At 41.1% G+C, this 20495-nt stretch overlaps 1 protein-coding gene and 1 non-coding gene across 10 annotated transcripts in view; both read right to left on the bottom strand.

Annotated features, from left to right (window-relative positions):
• The window catches only part of CLYBL (citramalyl-CoA lyase), a 260363-nt gene that overhangs the window by 62836 nt on the left and 177032 nt on the right, over window positions 1-20495 (bottom strand). The gene's annotated exons all lie outside the window — the stretch shown is intronic.
• Window positions 1679-1784, bottom strand: LOC122232037. Its single transcript, XR_006209359.1, has one exon. It is a non-coding gene; the product is annotated as a U6 spliceosomal RNA (small nuclear RNA).

Here is a 20495-nt window from a genome sequence, read left to right as displayed (position 1 = left end):
GCATAGATATACCATAATTTACCTAATCAATCCCCTAATGACTCAGAGTTTAAATTTCCCCAATGTTTTGCTATCACTGCTTTCATTTTTTCCAACACATATTTACTGAATACTGTTTATGTGCCAGGTACTATTTTAGGTAATGGAGATAACAGGTCCCTGCCTACATGGAACTTACATTCCAGTTAGGAAAGCAACTAATAAATGAGTAAACCAATAAACAATTGCAGGCTGTGGAAAGAGCTATCAAGAGAACAGAATTTAGTACCAGGATAGCATGCTAGGGGGCATTGGTACTTGAGTAGGGCAGCAAAACAGCTTCTTTGAGGAGGTGACATTTGCCCTGATATTGAAAAGATTACACACAAAGCTGTAACGAATATCCCAGAACATTCATTTCAGAGCACTTGTCTGAATATTCCCTTAGGATACATCCTAGAAGAGCAAACGCTAGGTCAAATTACACGCTCATTTAGGCTCCAAAGGACCGGCCATGAAATTCCAACTCTCACGGTCTCCCTTTAAACCAGCTCTGGATCCAGCAAATCTATGTTCCAACTGTGCCAATAACTGGCTCTGTAAGGGACTGGGCAGTTCCTTAACCTCACTGTGCCTCGGTTTCCTCATCTGAAAAATGGGGATGATAATAATGTCCGACTCAGGGATTGGTGAGGATTCAAAATGGTGTAATATAAATGGTTAATAAATGTTAGATTTAAAAAAAAATACATGCTCATTTTAATGTGTATACAAAACCTACTTTTTAAAAAAGGACCTCAAATTTAAACTCCCATTTCCTGGTGCCCACTCACTTGGGGTTGGTTCTGAGCTCATACTAGCTTGACCTGTTTTCGATAACCCAGTGTCCTCATACCAGGACTATACCCAAATGGTAACAGGGAGTGTGTCTCGTGGTTCTTATGTTCCGCAATGCCAAACTGAAAAGAAAACACAGGGAGCTGGTCTCCTGGCATTAAGGAGAATCCCCGAAGGGGCCAAATTTACTCACAGATAGTGGGAGCCAGCCTGTCTACCTGTCCAATCTTAGAACTTTCATTTTGAATGAAATCAGATATTAAATATCTAGAGTCTACTTGCCTATGGGTGCTGTGGTCTTCAGGGTACCAGACTCACCACTGCCTGATTAAAAAAAAATAAATATACAGCCACCTGCTAAATGTTTTTGTTCCAACTCAGAAACCCCAAACCCAGAATCTTGAATCCGTGCCTCAGCAGGAATGGAAGACCACAGGTTGTGGATGGCAAATGACTTACTGCAATCTGAAAAGGTCTATACTGCTGGTATAAAATGTGACCACATTCCGTTTCTTCCTTTACCCATCTGTTGCTGTTTTGGTCTAGGGAAGAGGATGATTTTAAAGATTTAAATTTGGACTGTGTATAAGCTGATTTTTCAAGCCACATTTAATGTATTTTGGCAACAAATGCTACTTTGGTGCTGTTTGCCTAAGAAGGCAGGATGGAGCAAGAGGTTTTGATCTTTTTTCGGGTTGTATGCATTTTTTGTTCCCATGCCAGAGCTTTGATTGGGAGGAGGGGAAAAGTATAGAGAGTACCATAGAGCAAGGAGAAACCTTGTAGCCATGAGGCACCCAGCCTTGATGGGAGGAACTGGAGTGGACCTTCAGCTCCGGAGGCATGCCAGGACTGAGGACATAAAAATAGGGAGTGCTTCACACATCTGTGTGTCATCCTTATACAGGGACTTGCTAGTCTTCTCTGTATCGTTCCAATTTTAGTATATGTGCTGCTGAAACGAACACCAGGTTGTGTGCATTTTTGAATGGAAGTGGTTGTGATTAAGGCAGTGACATACAGATAGTGAGTTATTTTTTTTTTTTTTTTTTATTTTAAAGAAAGGAGAGCAAGGGATAGGGAGGAAAATGAAAGAATGAAGACTGTGAGGAAAAAGAGCTCCAGAATGTCCCCTGGTTTCTCTGTCATCTTAGGCATATTAGTCTTGTCTCCATAACCAGGTAGAGGAGATAAACTCATTCAAGTCCAACCATGAGTTGAAGCCCTCAGAGTTCCTAGGGTAGGGTGGGCACGGAACAGCTGCCCTATCTGGGAAGATTACCTAGAGAGTCAGATGGGGAAATCTGCTTGCCCTGCCTAAGCTCTCTCTCTCTCCCCATCTATCTCTCTCTCTCTCACATGCACACACACTGACACACACACCAATGCTGTTTTTTTCCATGTCTGTTAGGTTCTTGCAGTAAGAAGCAGGTGCCACATTCTTAAGTATGACAGATTCTTTCTTCTATTTTGTAAACACGATCAGTAACTGACGTCCTAGAGTAAGAATCACAGAGAATCAGTCTTAGAGTTGGGAGGGGTCTGTCTCCCTCTCTTTGTGCCCCTCCCTGGCTCACACTGTCTCTCTCTGTCTCTCAAAGATAAATAAAATGTTAAAAAAAAAGAGTTGGGAGGGGTCTTCAAAGTTACCCCCAAGAAGCTCTGTCCAGGGCAGTATGTCCTTCTGTCCTCTTGGCAAGTGACTTCCCTGCTTTTGTGTAAGCATGGCCATGGGGCAGTCCTATAAATGTCTCAGGATGGTTACTGTATTTCCTAAGTGCTTGGTCTTCTAACACTCCTAGTTCTAATAGCTGTCTCTCTGAAAGCCTATGGATACAGATTCAACTTCCTCTCACTGCTGAGTTGCCCTCCTCTGGACAGATTTGGCAAACAGATTTGGTCCCACTGCTCTTCATCTGGATGATATGCCCAGCCTGTGAGGGTATGACATCTGGCTGGCTGGCTGGCCAAACATTTAACTCCTAAGAAGGTTGGTAAAAAGTGTTGGTTTGCTAGGATGTTAGACTAAATTTATATTCACCCATTTGCTTAACAATATGGCTTACATTATAGTGTTCTTAAATCCAGCCATTGTGAATACCAATTTTTCAGTTTTTCAAAGGGGTCTGAAGAATGTTATATGTTTAGGGGCACGCGGGTGGCTCAGTCAGTTAAGTGGCCGACTTCAGCTCAGGGCATGATCTCACTGTTCTTGAGTTCGAGCCCCATGTCAGGCTCTATACTGACAGCTCAGAGCCTGGAGCCTGCTTTGGATTCTGTGTCTCCCTTGCTCTCTGCCCCTCCCCTCACTTGTGCACACACACATGCTCTCTCTAAAAAATAAACATTAAAAAAAATGTTATATGTTTAGTAACTTATAATAATATGGGAAAAATTACCACATCTCATAAAGGTCAGTCTTTACTTTCTCCCAAAGCTAAATAACATTATATATATTCAGAATTATTCTTTTGGCAACTCATTTTTATCTGCCATGGAAAATACGCCACAGATGGAGGCATTCCTGAGATAAAAGTGGGAGGTGTATGGGGCCTCAGTTTCTAAACTGACAAGATGAGTTCTGAGTTTCTTTCTGGCTTTGACATTCAGCATTCTCTGCCTAACTCTCCTCTGGTCAATTGCCTCAAGAGAACCCCCTCTTTCAAATAATAGAAATACACACTTTATTACTTCCTTTTGGGTAGAAGTAAAAACATACTGCTCAGTTAACATCTCAGCTTAGTATGTATTTTATGGTAGAAAAATGAAAAATATCTAATATTTTGAGTATTCTGTAGCTTTAAATATGTAAGATTTCAACTTTGTCATTTTGTACAGAACGATAAGTTTTTAAAAAGTTAGCTGAAATTTATTATGAGCCTTTACACATACTTCTAATATATAATTATGCATAATAAAAGAACAGATAATGCCTACCATCTATAAACTAGATTAAAGAAGCATTAATGGATATTAAAGCACTGGGATTTTGAGGACTTAAAACTAGATTTGCAAGATGAAACATTCTGGAGATTGGTTGTACAACCATATGTATATACTTAATACTACTGAGTTGTACACTTTAAATGGCTACAATGGTATATTTTATGTGATTTTTTTTTTGCCACAACTAAAAGTATTTTAAAATGCATCCTTCTTGGGGTACCTGGCTAGCTCAGCTGGAAGAGCATGCAACTCTTGATCTCAGGATTATGAGTCTGAGCCCCACACTGGGTATAGACATGACTTAAGTAAAAAAAAAAAAAAAAAATGCAATAAAATAGAATATGAAAAATTGCAACACAAGGTGACATATACATACAACAGGGCAGACATCACATGGTGGCTGTACAGATGTAGCAGAGACTGCTCCTGGTCCCAGCTTCCATTCTTGCCTCTTCCTTTGAGTTTTATGTCTTAAATCCTGAATGTCCCAGCCCCATTTACAGCTAGGATGTGAATGGAACAGAAGTGGTGCATGTAATGTTTAATCCCTTAAGGAAGCCATCTGCCCTCTACTTTCTCTTCTCCCATCTCATAGGCTGGAACTCAAACACAGTATGGAGTGAGTCTCAGCCTCATAGATTAAGGTGTCATAGCAACAAGGCAGAAGCAACTTGGTCTCTCAATGGCCTGGAGGAAGAGGGCTGCCCACCCACCAGGACCACTTGTCTGCCTCTGAACAGTTAGGTGAGAGAGAAATAAACTTCTTTTGGTTTGAGCCACTGCAGCTTTGGGTCTTTTTGTTACAGTAGCTGAGCCTATACGTTAACACAGGAGAATAATCACCTGCACATGCAGCTGGCAGACTGTCTGGGAAGACATAACAATAAAGATAGGCTCTGCTACAAAGTCCGGCTTCCCAGCCTCTAAGCCCTGGGTATTGACTGGCTGTCCTTCTCCCGGTACTGGAAAATTCCTTTCTCATTGCTCTGTGTGTGTGTGTGTGTTGAGTTGGGAGGCATGTTCCAAAGATGGAGGGAGGAGACCCAGCAGAAACGACAGGTGGAATTTTGGAGAGAGAGAGAGAAAGAGAGAGAAAGAGAGAAAGAGAGAGAGAGAGAGAGAGAGAGAGAGTGAGTGTATAGATGATTAATTTGATTTTAGATGTGTTTGTTTAGGATTTCAATAGATAATGCCTCTTGACCATCAAAATTCTGAAACAACTGAACAAAGAGCACGAGGAAAATTAAAAACACTTCCTTTTTTTGGATAAATGCTGATCTGAGGACACAGTTTAGTGAAAGATCATACTGACTTTCTAACACTGAACTGTGGAGTTGGACTGACCATTTTGTAGCTACGGTAGCAGCTCAAAGAGCCTAAATTTTTTTTAAATTAATGTTTATTTTTGAGAGAGAGAGAGAGAGAGCGAGCACACGAGCAGAGGAGGGGCAGAAGAGGGAGACACAGAATCCCAAGCAGGCTCCAGGCTCTAGAGCTGTCTGCACAGAGCCTAACATGGGGCTTGAACCAATGAACCATGAGATCATGACCTGAGCCAAAGTCAGACGCTCAACTGACTGAGCCACCCAGGCATCCCAGAAGCTCAAAGATTCTAATGCAATGTAACATTGGGGGCTTATTTAATCCTTTCCCTTTAAACTATAGGAGCTGGTGGAGTAAAGAAATGTAAACTGTTTAATGAAATTCTTTCATTTTTTAATTTCCCTCTCATAGCTCTTTTCTTTGATAGATTTGGTGACATATCTCACATTTACTTGACCTCCACTGGTGATCAAATGGAGCCATTGTTGATATTCTGCTTTCTTTCTATAATTACACTCCTAATTTTCATTGTGATAAGGAGTAAACAGCCACCCTGCTCTATCCACTTAAGGGATGAGTCTTGGGTTCTCCTCAGAAGGTAACTTCAGGACTGGAGAATTCTGTCTGACAATAAACTTCCTTTCCAGGATATTTCTCAGTTTTTTTTTTTTTTTTTTTAATGTTTGTTTTTGGAGGAGAGAGAGAGACAGGGTGTGAGTGGGGGAGGGGTAGAGAGAGGGAAAGACACAGAATCTGAAGCAGGCTCCAGGCTCTGAGCTGTCAGCAAAAAGCCTGACGCGCGGGGCGCCTGGGTGGCGCAGTCGGTTAAGCGTCCGACTTCAGCCAGGTCACGATCTCGCGGTCCGTGAGTTCGAGCCCCGCGTCAGGCTCTGGGCTGATGGCTCGGAGCCTGGAGCCTGTTTCCGATTCTGTGTCTCCCTCTCTCTCTGCCCCTCCCCCGTTCATGCTCTGTCTCTCTCTGTCCCAAAAATAAATAAAAAAAAAATAAAAAAATAAAAATAAAAAAAAAAAAAGCCTGACGCGGGACTTGAACTCATGAGATGTGATATCATGACCTGAGCTGAAGTCAGACACTTAACTGACTGAGCCACCCAGGTGCCCCTCTTGGTTTTTATATAAATATGAACATACTGGCTCACACCTAAGCAAAGTCAGTCCTTACTACCATCTACTGAAATGGCCCTTCCAAATGTTGGTTTCTTTTACCTGGATAGCATGTATAGGTATTTAATAAGTATTTAAATAAGAAGAAAAAGAAATTGAAGGTAACGGTGGAGTCTAAAGTTCTTTCAAGAGATCATCTTAATATGTGAAAGGAGAAATAGGTAGTACACCCAGTACAAGGTGAATGTTTTCCTAGTTTTTCTAACAGAAGTGAATCATCAAGCAGAGTTGCTCAGATACTGAACTGGATTGTGAAAAACAAGCAAAAACCAATGTGCTGTTATTAAAAAAATCACTCATTTGGTAATAAATCCAATATTGTCACAAACACTATATAAACTGTTCATCCTCAATTGTGAACTGGTAAACTGATTAACATCATATTCTAAATTTGAAATGAAGTCTATGTTGGAGAATAGTTGTTAAAAGATGTATTGAGACATAGCTGTTGAGAAAAGGCCAATGAATTCTGGCTAAAAGACCAGATAGGTGACTATTTGATAAATGTATAATAAAACAGCAGAATTTTATTAGTACTATTACTCTATGAGCCTGGAACAGTTTAAAATGGAGAGGTTATTGAAGAGTATGTGTCTGACACAGAAACAGGTTTCTCCAGGATGGAGGAATATCAAAATGAAGCCCCTTTGTCTGATAATGGGGTGTTTCTTTCTACAAAAAATCTTAAGGGGCGCCTGGGTGGCTCAGTTAGTTAAGCGTCTGACTCTTGATTTTAGCTCAGGTCATGATCTCACAGCTTGTGAGTTCAAGCTCTGCATAGGGCAGTCTGTTGTCAGCACAGAGCCCGTTTAAGATCTTCTGTACCCGTCTCTCTGCCCCTCCCCCACTCACACTTTCTCAAAAATAAATAAACATTAAAAATATTTTTACTTTTGAGAGAGAGAGAGAGCGAGCGAGCAGGAGTGAAGGAGGGGCAGAGAGAGAGAGGGAGATACAGAATCTGAAGCAGGCTCCAGGCTCTGAGCTGTCAGCACAGAGTCCAATGTGGGGCTCGAACCCACAAACTACAAGATCAGGCCCTGAGTCAAAGTCGGCCACTTAACCAACTGAGCCACTCAGGTGCTCCAACACTAAAAATATTTTTAAAAAAGCTTAAGAAAACTGTGGATCATTCAGAAGGTGGAATTTATGGACAGCTGTTATGTGAGCGAAAATGTTTACCTCAAAAGAGATCTAATATTCCTAATTAGTAATATTATTAATAGGGGTTTTTTTTTGTCAAGTCAGTTCTTACAGCTTTGTTTTCAATCAGCTAAAAATGTTTGATATATTACCCTAATCTACTGTCTTAATTGTACTGTTTTCTGATGTGTATTTATTTATGTCTTGAGATAGCAACTTTTTGAACCAAATTATTTATTTTGAGAGAGAGAGCACATCATGAGCAGAGGAGAGGCAGAGAAAGAGGAGAGTGAGAGAATCCCAAGCAGGCTCCATGCTGTCAGTGCAGAGCCTGAGGTGGGGCTCAAACCCACCAACTGTGAGATCATGACCTGAGCCAAAGTCAAGAGCAGGACGCTCAACCAACTGAGACATCCAGGCGCCCCTAATAAGTTGTAAGTCAGTGTTCTTTGTTTTTTATTATCAGTAAGACCTACTATGAGTTTAATAGGAGAAGAGATATTAGAGTTCCCAATTAATGATGTCCATCCTTTGAAATATACTCATCTGAAGTGTATTAGTTTCCTAAGGCTGCCATAACCAATTACCACAAACTCTGGTCGCTTCCAACAACAGGAGTTTACCTTCTCACAGCTCTGAAAGCAGATATTTGAACTGGAGGTGTCAACAGGACAGTATCCCTCCCTGGAGAATCTTCCTGGCGGCTCCCAGCTTGTGCTGGCTGCACTGTGTGTCGCTGCATCTCTGCCTCTCTCTCCACGTCGCCTTCTTTGTGTGTCACTTGAAAGGACTCTTGACATTGGATGATCAAGGAGGATCTTATCTCAATAACCTAACTACATCTTAAGGACTCTTTTCCCAAATAAGGTTCCATTTATGGGTTCTGGGGATTAGGATATGGATGTAGCTTTTGAGAAGGCACAGTTCACTCCATTATGGTAACTGAGGTATATGATTTTAATCATTACATGCCTTAATACACTTGCATGAATATCTTCAGATGGGTGAACACCAAAAGGCTTCCAGTTCTTTATTTTTAAGTTTATTTCTTTGTTTTTAAGTAATCTCTACACCCATCATGGGGCTTGAAACTACAACCCCGAGATCAAGAATTGCATGCTCTACTGACTGAGCCAGTCAGATGCCCCAAAGACTTCCAGTTCTTAGAAATCAACAAGCATTGGGTTGTGGTAGCCAAGAACTATAGGTTAGCTAAGAGATCATGGTACAATTACTTTATTAAGTCACGGTTAATAACAAATGAAACCACACTTGTCTAACACTTGCCATCAACACCAGATATGCTGTGCACAAGTATTGCCTGTGTTGTTTTTCACACCACTGCATTTACTACAACTGCTGAGGGAACTGGATATATGATGTTAAAACTAAGTTGATAAACTCTTGATAGCAGTACCTTGTCAAGTCAGTTCTTACAGCTTTGTTTTCAATCAGCTAAAAATGTTTGATATATTACTCTAATCTACTGTCTTAATTGTACTGTTTTCTGATGTGTATTTATTTATGTCTTGAGACAGCAACTTTTTGAACCAAAATAAATGTACCAAACAAAATGAACATGAACAGTGGAATGAATGATTCCTTAAAAGTACTACTAGAAAATATGTTAATAAAGGTGACTTCTCCCTTTTCCATCCTCCCTCCTCTCCCCAGTGCCTGGTGAAACAGGTGCCTGGTGAGGTGAACAGTGCCTGGACTACTTTAAGTCCTTGGCAAGGTCTCTTGGGGTACCATTGTATGGCAGGGGACAGGGCTTGGTACTGTCAGAGTCACAGGGTAGTTGAGTTGTTGCACAGACCTCAGAGGTGATCTGGGACAACTCTAAGCTCACTTACGACTCCCCTCTGCAATATTTCTGGCCCGAGGGGCATCCACAACTGCTTGAATGCCTCGAAGTCCATCTCTTTGTCCTTGGCTAGCTCTAAATACTCCATTGTAGACCACAGTGCTGTCTGGAGCCATATTCTGCCTCCCCACTTATGCTGTGTATCCGTGCCTACTCTTTCCCTTTCTGCTGCCTACCTCCACTGAAAGAGCACTGGTTAAGGGAAAGAGCAAGATAGTACTTGTGAGTCACAGTCTTTAGGCTGTGTGCCTGGAGAAATTCTTTCTACCAACAATGCTGGCTTTTTCCACATAAGCCTAGTAGGTATCTTTCATCATCCAGAGAATGTATTTTTTAGATAGTTGGCTAAGGCTTAAATCATACAATATTGGGGCTGAAGAAAGCTCAGCAATTACCCAGTCACTTTAGAAATAATGAGATAAAAGAAATATAAATAAATGAGATAAAAAATGTGATCAATAAATTATTGGAGGTCACTCAACATGATGGGGGCAGAGCTAGGACTACGGCCCAAGTCTTCCGATGCCTATTTAAGCACTTTCCCACACTCTACAGGTTGTGATGCAAAGCTTGCTCCACCTCTTGAGATGTTGGCCTCACTGGTGCCATCTGATGAGATAATCAACCTCCTATGGTCTGAATGTTTGTATCTCCCCCAAATCTGTATATTGAAGCCCTAACCTCCAATGTGATGGCATCTGGAGGTAAAGCCTTTGGGAGGTGATTAGGTCATGAGGGTGAATCCCTTGGATGGGATTCGTGCCCTTAAAAGAAGAGACCCAGGAGAGATTATCTTTCTCTCTGTCATGTGAGGAAAAGTCAAGAAAACAGACATCTATGAACTAGGAAATAGACTCTTACCAGGAACCAAACTGTCTTACCCCTTGATCTTGGACTTCTGAGTCCCCAGAACCGTGAGAAATAAATGTTTGCTGTTCAAGCCACCTAGTCTATGGTACTTGTTATAGCAGCTCGAACTGACTAAGATATAACCCACTGAATATACTCAGTGATGCTTACTGAGTGTGCTATGGGCAGACAAGGGTCTTTGCTCTTACAGAGCTTGCTCTCAGGTCAGTGAAGGATTGACAGAACCCAAAAGGCTGCAAGGCTCTGATCCAGCTTTCACATTAGGGCCTTGATTGGGACTAGGGTCACCGAGTTCAGCTCTTAATTCTTCACTGGACCCTGACAGGAAAGGTAAAGTACCTGGAGTTAATGTCCCCACTTAGAACTGTTCCTTAACTTGTCACATGTCATCATTTAAGTCCAAAGCACTTCTTGGCTTAGAAAATAAATCTCCTTACTTCCTCTCCTGTACTCAGCTCTAATATTAAGCAGGAACCCAAGGTCCATGACAAGAACTATAAAAAAAAAATCTGTGTTTTTAAATTAAAACTCATTGTCGTCCATAAAATAAAGTATATCTCTTGGGAGCATTAAAGCTATCAACCAGCTACTTGTAAGTGAGAGAGGCATTTTCTGGTTGACACAGTAAGCGAGAAAGACCCAGATGGTGGAGCCTTTTGGCATGGACTTATCTGCTCCGGCTGTCTAATACATTTCTCCGCTGCGTTAATTCTTCCTCCATCAGAACCATCACATCAGTTTATTTCCAAGGAAGACAAAAACAGAAAGGTGTTTGTCTATAAGATTCCTACCTTCCTCCTTCAACACTGGGTAGCGCCTATTCACTGCTAGAGGCAACTGAAATGATCTGGATCCTTTGGTGATAAATCTCACAGCTCTGGCCCATGCAAGATTCAATATAGTCTCTTCCTCATGAAACAGGAAAGGGGACTAGACTTTTGGGGGCTATGTTACCTGGGCTGGACATGATTCCTGATGAAGATTCAGAATTTATTTTAAAAAGGATTTTGGATTGCTGGATGGAGCATGTTGCATGACTGCTGGCTGGAGAATGAGTCCCTTGGGCTTGAGGCCCTGTCTTCTTTCATGAGGAATCCCTGCCAATCCAGGATCTGTGAAATGCTTCCGCCAGCCAGTCTCTAATTTAGCATATGTACAAAGCCAATTTTTGGACACCATGATGGAGCCTGGCATCTCTGCACCCCTCCGTGTTTGTAATGCTCACAGGGAAATAACAAGTAACTAGCAAGACAGAAAAAAAATGTGACAAGAAAAGGCTTTCTAAAATCACAGATAAATCGTCTATGTATTATGTATGTATATGTGTCTCCCTCCTGCTTTTCCAATATAAACTTCCCCCATGTAAATCCTTGTAGTTATTTCATTTAGATTTTCAATCTGGGATGCACTTAGCAATAGCCAACACAGACAAAGATAAAACCCTGCTCCCCACTGAGAACATCTGATTTTTTAAATGTAGAAATGCTGCTCTTTACAAAATAGGACATTTCCCTTTTAATTAGTTTCAAAATACACCCAAATAATTTGCAACTAGGAAATGATACCATTTAAGAGTACTTAAAATAATTCCCATGCATGCAAAGCCGATTTGATGAGAGGCACAAGCTAGTGAAACCTTAAGTTTTTAGATAAACTGAACTTTTTCTGTGGGGACAGCTATCACTAACATGGGCAAATTATCACTATCTTCTCTCAGAAAACTCCAGTCAAAAAAAAAAAAAAAGAATAGAAAAGAAAAAAGAAAAGAAAACCCCAGTCTAAGGTATTTTCTGAATATCTGGGGACAATTGCTAATTGAGGCTTGAATGTACCCATCCATCTTAGCTGAAAATATGGACCTTCCTGCCACCCTCCCTTTCTCTAGATTTTCTTGCCAACCATCTAGTTTTCTAACAGTCCTTCGAGAGAATGGGTAGACACAAAAGCTCTATGGTAAGATGTCATGCTATCTTTGAAAATAAATACATATATTGTGCTCACCCACCCTTCAATGTGCCAGCAATGAGTCCCTAGAGGGGCATCCATCAGGAGAGCCATTTTGACTTTTGCCTGTGCATGAATGAAATCAAATCTCTGAATAAAAGGGAAGGCGAGACTAACATGATTTTCCTCAGTGCCTGGATTATGACAATGACCAACTTTTCAGCTCTTTTGGTAGGTGAGATCCCTGCCCTTCTGGCCAGGTGAGCCGCTGCTGATAGGTCTGCTCGCATGGTATGAACAAACTTTTCCAAACCATACTCAGTCTTTACCTGTTAGGGTAGAAAGAAAGTCTGAGCCCTGCATGTATAAATATAAATATTTTAGGAGTCTGGCTGATGGTGAGATTTGCACGGCCATGCAGAAGCCAAGCTTGATTGCCCTGGCCTGGTGTGGGGCTCCCCAGGTGGCAGGGGCTGAGAGCGGGCAGTGCAATTGGCGGGGGGGTGGAAGTGAGTGCCTCCAGTCATTCTGAGTAGCCCCTGGGCTGATTAGTGACGAGGGCTGACAGGCTCCTAAGGGGAGGTCCTGTCCAGTTTCTTTCTGCAGCAGGGATGATGGGCCATGCATGGGGTCCTGAGGCAGAGACTGGGGATTTTTTTGTGTGACCATGACTACATTCCTCATCAACAGGCCACACTCATGGTCTCTTTGGAGGCCACCGACTCACTGGAGGATTACCATTAAGGGACGTCTGCTCAGTGGCGCCAGGTTCTTTCCCCACCCCTCAGGGGCCAGCATGGTGCCTCCATGCTGCTTCACCCAAGCCAGACAGAAGGGCAGGGCACCAGGTCTGGGAATTAGAGAGGGCGATCGATATGTGTATACGGAACACAGTCACGGACAATTGAAAAGGCTCACACGTAATCCCACTGGGAACTGCTTAAAACTGAAGTCCGTGATAAATGACTCACGGAACCCAGATCCTGACTCGTCTGCCTGGGAATGGCCAGAGGTGAGGTTCATAACATTTGTGATTCATGGAGATCAAGGGCCTAGAATGTATGTAAAGGATTCTGGGACTGGCCCTGCAAATAAAAATAACTCTTTAAACGGAAGAATTTTTTACTTCTGACTGATCTTGAAACCCTGAATTATGAGATCGCTACCTTTCAAGTCTGGTGTCAAAGGAAAGACTACTTCTTTGCAACATAATGCTTACAACTTGAGATCTATTGCCTCGGCACCCTGACACGGCTGCCACCTTGCCAGTACGTTGAGAGTCTTTGCTGATGAGCATGTGTTCATTGGGGAGACCATTTGGAGAATAACCAGAGACTGTAGAGTTATGAGAACTAAAGTAGATATGGGATTAGAATACAGATGTTTTCAACTTCTGGCTTTTGATGAGGTAAAATCAATAAGAATTGAAAAAGTATGTACTTAAACTATATCAAAGTTTGGTAGATTCTAAGATCAGAGTTGGATTATAATTTGGAATTAATTTACATGGTTTGTGGTCCTAGTAATGCAGTGATTTTCCTAGTGAAAATAAAACATTTGACATCCTGGATTTCTGAGAGTTGGGTTATAACAGAGTCAAAGGAAAGGTAATCTCTGGATAGAGAAAAGCTGTATCAGTCAGGGATCTCCAGAGAAACAGAAGAGAGATAGACAGATAGACAGATTTATTTTAAGGAATTGGCTTACAAGATTGTGGACTGACAAATTCAAAATCCACCAGGGAAGCTGGCACACTGGAAACCTGGGCAAGAGTTGACGTTATAATCCTGAAGGCAGAATTTCTTCTCCAGGAGACCTTCGACTGACTGGATGGGACCCACCTACATTACCCAGGGTAATCTACTTTACATAAAGTAAACTGATTAGAGATGTTAACTATATCCACAAAATATCTTCCCAGCACCATCTAGATTTGTGTTTGATTAAATGACTGGGTACTTACTATAGCTTAACCAAGTTGATGCAAAAAACAGATCATCACAGATTTCTTTCAAACTGTGAAAAAATAATCAATGTCTTCGGTCCATAAATATTTGCCTTCTTCCTTTTGGAAGGGTCCTGCAAGTCATGCCTTATCAAATGAGGCATGATACACGAGCGATCTGCACCTCCTCAGCGATCTGGTCTTCCTCACCAGATATCCATTGGGAGAAGATGCAGACTCTGAGCCTTGTATAAATATTGTACAGAGAAGGGAATGGCAAACAAGCTGAAATGGAGAGGAGGAAGAGCACCTATTCTAATACTTTCGGTTCTGGTTCTACCAGTGTCTCCAAAGCACTTGTTCCAACCATGGCCAACATAGCAATGGTTGTCTGTGTTGCCCACCTGACCAGTTCCTAGCACATGCCTTCCCTGACTGCTGTTCTCAAATATCCACTAAGTGTGTCCTTTGAGCATGATGCGCTCTTAACCCATGGGTAAACCTCATGAAAGGTGATGATGAATGTATTATATTGGGCCAACAAGTGAGTCACAGGGGTTCTCATCCCAAAGAAACATAAGCTTCCTTCCCTGCTAATTATACTATGCATCCTTCTTTCCATAAATTTTATATGTATAAAATAGTTTAAACAACGAAGCATCCTTCATCTAAAGAGGACTAAACCAAAAGGAAAAAAAAAAACTTGCAACAGAAATAATATCGTTTTAATTCTTATCTCTAAGGTCAGATGATAAGTAACATTCACATGACACTTTATCATTTATAAAGTGCTTTCACATACACTCATTTTATTTTTGTATCCTTCAGACTAAAAGGTTGATGGCATCACCCCCATTTTACAGATGATGCCATAAAAGGCTTGGAAAGATTAGCAGCCCTTCCTGATCTGATACGGCCATCAGACTGCTCAGCGGGGACTGGAACTGGAGTCTTCTGCTCCTGGCTACACCCTGGGCTGTTCTGGGGCTTGCTGGTGACCAGTTCAACCTCAAACCCTAGTTTATGGAATTACATAAAGGTGGCCAGAATCTGACTGGCCAACAAATCAAGTGACTCTCTGCTTACGGAAAACCATTGAAGTTACTATTTCTACAGATGGCCAAGGTACCCTTTTCCCTTCCATGTGTGTTTCGTGGGTGCAGAGAGCTCTCTCTATTGGAAATCAGTGGGAGGGCTCTGCACAATAAAGAGCAGGGAATGAGAAGCAGGATGTGGATCTATTCCATAAAGTGAAAACTTAACGTCCTAACAAGTAATTAAGAAAAAATTCGAGGTTGTTTCCTCAGCTGATCATCACCGGCAGAGCCAACTTTGGATTAAACACTTCTGCTCAGTGGTTTTGACATTCTCAGTCAGGCATATCTTGATGAAATTAGAGATGCAGAAAATATTTTTTGATGGAGCGCAGGGACAAAACAGCTAGAAGGGAAGCCAATTTTATACACAAACTTGTACAGACTGAAATAAAGAGGAAAAGGGAAAGCAAGACAATAAGGAGTGTGTGAGTGTGTGTAAATGAAAGAAAATGAAAGCAAGTGAGAGAAGAGGAAAGGCCGATGCTCATTAATTAGACTTTAAGTTCTTGGCAGTAAGAGGTGTGTTTATAAACAATCTTCACTAAAACATACCTTTCCAACTATTGACTGTTTTATTTGCCAAAAAAGTCTCTAATTATTCTGTACTGTTTCAATCCAAAAGCAGAGAGAGAAATATTAATAAGAGAACATAACCGTTCTTATGATGGAACATAGATCTCTGCACAGAGGTCAATATTTCTAACGTTCAATTAACAAAGTGTGGCCAGTGTAAACTATTTTACAACAGGATTAGGTGGGGGCTATTAGATAGTTTTCAAACTAGTAAAAAAAAAAAAAAAGAAAGAAAGAAAGAAAAGAAAAGAAAAAAGAAAAAAAGAAAAGAAAAAACCTAGACCAAAGATATAAAAGTTGAAATGTTAACTATTCAGGAACCTCTTAATAGCATGCTTATACTAAGCCATCAGTAAAACAACTAGCTTTCCTCTTAGGACTTAAGTCTAGAAAAGTCTGATCTATAAGAATAGAATAAACACTTGCAGACATGTCAACATTTGTTGGTAAATTATCTCCCATGCATCCTTTCTAAGGAAGTTACTAGAGGATGTACTCCCTTAAAATGAGGGAATAAACCAAGAAAAAAAAAAGACATGAAATCCAATAAACAGAAAATCCAACTCAGAAATTAGGCCAAAGGACTTCCCAGGATGACAGGGAAGGCAGCTACCAGATAACAAGTTAGTAGGCAGTCAACACATATCGGAGAAGGGATGATGGCTCTGGTGGAGTTTGGGACTGAATTAGCGAGAGACATCTAGAAGACACAGAAAATTCAATAGGCGAAGAGATGAACTGTGGCACTCATACAATGGAATACTAGTCAGCAATAAAAAGAAGAACAATCAAGCCACAAAAAAGATATGAAGGAATCCTAAATGCATTAACGCTAAGTGAAAGAAGCCAGTCTGAAAAGTCTATACACTATATGATTCTGACTATTTGACATTCTGGAAAAGGCAAAATTACGGAGACAGTAAAAAGATCAGTGGTTCCCAGGGGATCACTAGAAAAGACTGAAATAGGCAGAGCAGAGGGGATTTTTAGAGTAATAAAGCTATTTTGTATGATACTGTAGTGGTAGATATATGACATTGAGCAGTTGTCAAAACCCATAAACTGTACAAGATTGAGAGTGAATCCTTAATGCGAGCTACGGACTTGGGTTAATAAACATTTTTTTGATAAATAAGTAGAACCAAGGAAATTATTAATTTCAAGAACAAGAAAGCAAATATAATCACAGTAAACCATATTAGGTAAACCTTAAATATTGATCTAGTCCTAAAATATACTTATATTGGGAGGATGGGGATAAGAGAGAGAGCTGAGAGAGCTCAATCCTCATCTTACATAAAAAGAAGTCAATTGATAATATTTAAAATTGAAAAATGAAGAAATCACAGTATAAACATGCTATTTAGAAGTAGTAAGAAAGTTAGAAAATTTGAAAGTGATTTTTTTCTAGGGAGTAAGGCCTGGGGAGGGGCAGGAATGGCAGATTTTCTTTCTGAGCTTTATTGTAGCAGAAAGGAAACCCCTAAATCAGCTATGTGTTCCTGACTCCTCAGTACTTTGGGCCACAGTTGTGTAGTGGGTAGGGCACAGGGCATAATGTTAATAAGGTTAGAACTAAGACCTCGCTCTCTGAGCACACTGACCGTACCTTACTTCTCATTTCACTGCAGTCATGTGCCATTTGTCTGAATGGAAACTGGACTACAGCAAATAGAGCCGATCAACACAAAGCCACAATCACCACTTACTAAGGCCCATTGCGCTCATTTGTGGATGTGTTGTACTTGATCTTGTTGAGCATGACTCTTAAGTCACCATGCCTGCTCCTGCCAATGACCAACACAAACCGGAGGGATCTTCCGGTGTCATAAGTAAGTCTCAGTCCTACTTTTGAACCACTTCTTTGACTTCTTTCATGCCCCTGATCCTGTCCCAGTTTTAAGCCTCCTAGGGACTAGTTCTGCTGCTTTGCCTTCCTGTTTACGTTCTTTAAAAAACCTTTTTTTAATGTTTATTTAAAAAAATTGTTTTTAATGTTTATTTATGAGAGAGAGAGAGAGTGTGCAAGCGAGAATGAGTGGGGGAGGGGCAGAAAGAGAGGGAGACAAAGCAGGCTTCAGGCTCTGAGCTCTCAGCACAGAGCCTGACACGGGGCTCAAACCCACAAACCGTGAGATCACGACCTGAGCCAAAGTTGTACACTTAACTGACTGAGCCACCCAGGCGCCCCTGTTTACATTCTTATCTACTCATTTGGACTTGACAGTGTGGACCTTGTATTAGTGAGATAAATCACCACAAAACTTAGTGGCTTAAAACCATAACCATTTTATTTGCTCATGGTTCTGTGGGTCAGAATTTGCACTGACTCACCTGGGTGGTTCTGCTGGTCTCACTGGGGGCTGCTTACGTGCACCCAGTTATCTGGCAGCTTGTCTGGGGCTGAATGATCTAAGATGACCCCACTCACCCGACTGTTAGTGTGGGGTATCACTGTTAGTGTGGGACTGTAGTGTGGGCTCTCCAACAGGAGAGCTAGGGATCCTGCATGAGATGGCAGAGTTCCGGAGGGGCAATTCCCCAATGTGATCTATGGGCCTATGCAAGTCACCTGGCCTAAACCAGAATCAATGCGGGAGGGGACTACACAAGGGTGTGGATATAGGAGGCATGAATCATTGGAGTGTACCACAGACACTTTCCCTGGTTATGATGTGGGTCCCTGCTTGATTTCCGGGCACCAACCCTCAATGGAGACATATCTTTCCAGGAAATGGAGGTGCCATTTTTGCTCTCAAAGAAGAATATAAGCTCGCTGAGGATTTATTTTTCACTTTTATTGCCCATTCATAAAAGAGAAAAAAGGCAGTGTGCTTTCTGTGAGGGAAACTAGGTCCTCCTGAGCCTGATCTCAACACCACTGAGCTAGGCCAGACCTAAGAGACCTGGGGAAAAGGCAGCAGCACTTTTGACCACACACATACAGTGCCTTGGTGATGCCTTGCAACACACACCAGAATTCCTTGGCTATGCCTTTCACAAAGAGCAATAAGCCTAATTTCCCACAGCAAATGAAAGTTAGAGATATGCTTATCTAATAACAGAGATATGCTTATCTGTTCATTCATTTATTTACAGAATAATGTGAATTAAACCAACTAAGTGCCAGGCACTGTGTTAGATGAATGTGTTATAGTTACTGTCTTTAAGTTGCTCAGAACCTATTAAGGGATACAGATAAATACAGACATCCTTTGATATCCAAATCTAGTCAATTTGTGAAAATGGCCGGGTGAAAATGGACTGAAAAAGTGTTTGAATAGTGAGAGCCTACATTCCCTCATTGTAAATGGAAACAACAGTATTGTGTTCCCAGCCCCAGCCTCAAAACCCCGATCAATTCCCTCAAAAAAAATTTTTTTAATGTTTATTTATTTTGAGATAGAGCAAGAGAGGGGTAGGGGCAGAGAGAGAGAGAGAGAGAGAGAGAGAGAGAGAGATTGATTGATTTCCAAGCAAGCTCTGTACTGCTAGTACAGAGCCCTACGTGGAGCTCAAACTCATGAACTGAGATCATGACCTGAGCCGAAACCAAGAGTGGGACACTTAACCGACGGAGTCACCAAGGTGCTCCACTTCAAAAATTCTTCTTAAAGTTTAATTGCCTATGTAACAACTCACCAAGTATTTTCTACATTATGTCAAGGATTTAAAACACTAATTATTTAGCAGTGAATGAGCACTCATGGGTATATTTTTACAATAAATGATACTGCACAGTAACAGATACAGCTCATGTTCTCCTTCTATGCCATATTAACATGTATAGTAATGTACATAAACAATGGAACAACATGCTAAGGAACCTTTCTTAGAAGACTTAATATAACACGAGAAACCTAAATGTTTTTGCTAGCACATACATGCATCTCTGTGTTGGTATTTTGATCTAAATGTTGAATTCTGGGCTTAAAGTTTCTTCAAGTTATTATAGTAATTACTCCAATGGGGAGAGTTTAGATAGTGCAGAGGATTTTTTTTTTCTAATATTGAGACTATGAAGCAACATGGCAATGATCTCTGTAGAGAGTTACATGACCGAAGGAGGAAACAAAAGTGTTTTCAAATATGACCAGGTATATATTCTGTGTGCATATGGGCAAGTAAACAAAGAATATTGAAACAGCATGTCTACTGTTACTGTGGTAAGTATCTGAGTGATTTTTTCCCCATTTTTATTATTCTATTTTTCTGCAGTTAAGACAAGATATTTAAAACACAAACGTGCAAAAACAATAGATGCAAATATAAGTGTGAATGCAACACCCTCCCACCCCAACCCCTGCAGGATCTTCAGTGCCTGGTTATGCCATTGCCAGTGGAGAAGGCTGGACGTGCAGCAGAGATCACCTGGATCAGGTCTGCTTTATGGACGCTGGCATTCTCTGCAACCAGCAGCCACCGAACCCGCATATCAAAATTTACATATATAAAATACAAGTGCTGGGGCACCTGGGTGGCTCAGTTGGTTAAGCGTGTCTTGATCTCAGCTCAGATCATGATCTCATGGTTCGTGGGATCGAGTCCTACACTGGGCTCTGTACTGATGTTGCAGAGCCTGCTTGGAATTCTCGCTCTTCCTTTCTCTCTGCCCCTTTCCTGCAGACTCTCTCACCCAAAATAAATAAATAAACATTAAAAAATAAAACACAAATGCCATGCATTGTATAGTAGGTAGCTGAGGATGTATTACATTTTTGTAATTTAAATTATACCAAAGAAACACAAGAAGAACTTGCTATTTAAAAATCCCTGGTAGAGAATT

The sequence above is a fragment of the Panthera tigris genome, chromosome A1 (genome assembly GCF_018350195.1).
Source record: "Panthera tigris isolate Pti1 chromosome A1, P.tigris_Pti1_mat1.1, whole genome shotgun sequence".
Classification (NCBI taxonomy): domain Eukaryota; kingdom Metazoa; phylum Chordata; class Mammalia; order Carnivora; family Felidae; genus Panthera; species Panthera tigris.
The sequence above is the reverse complement of the archived record's forward strand: the minus strand, read 5'-3'. Positions and strand labels throughout refer to the sequence as shown.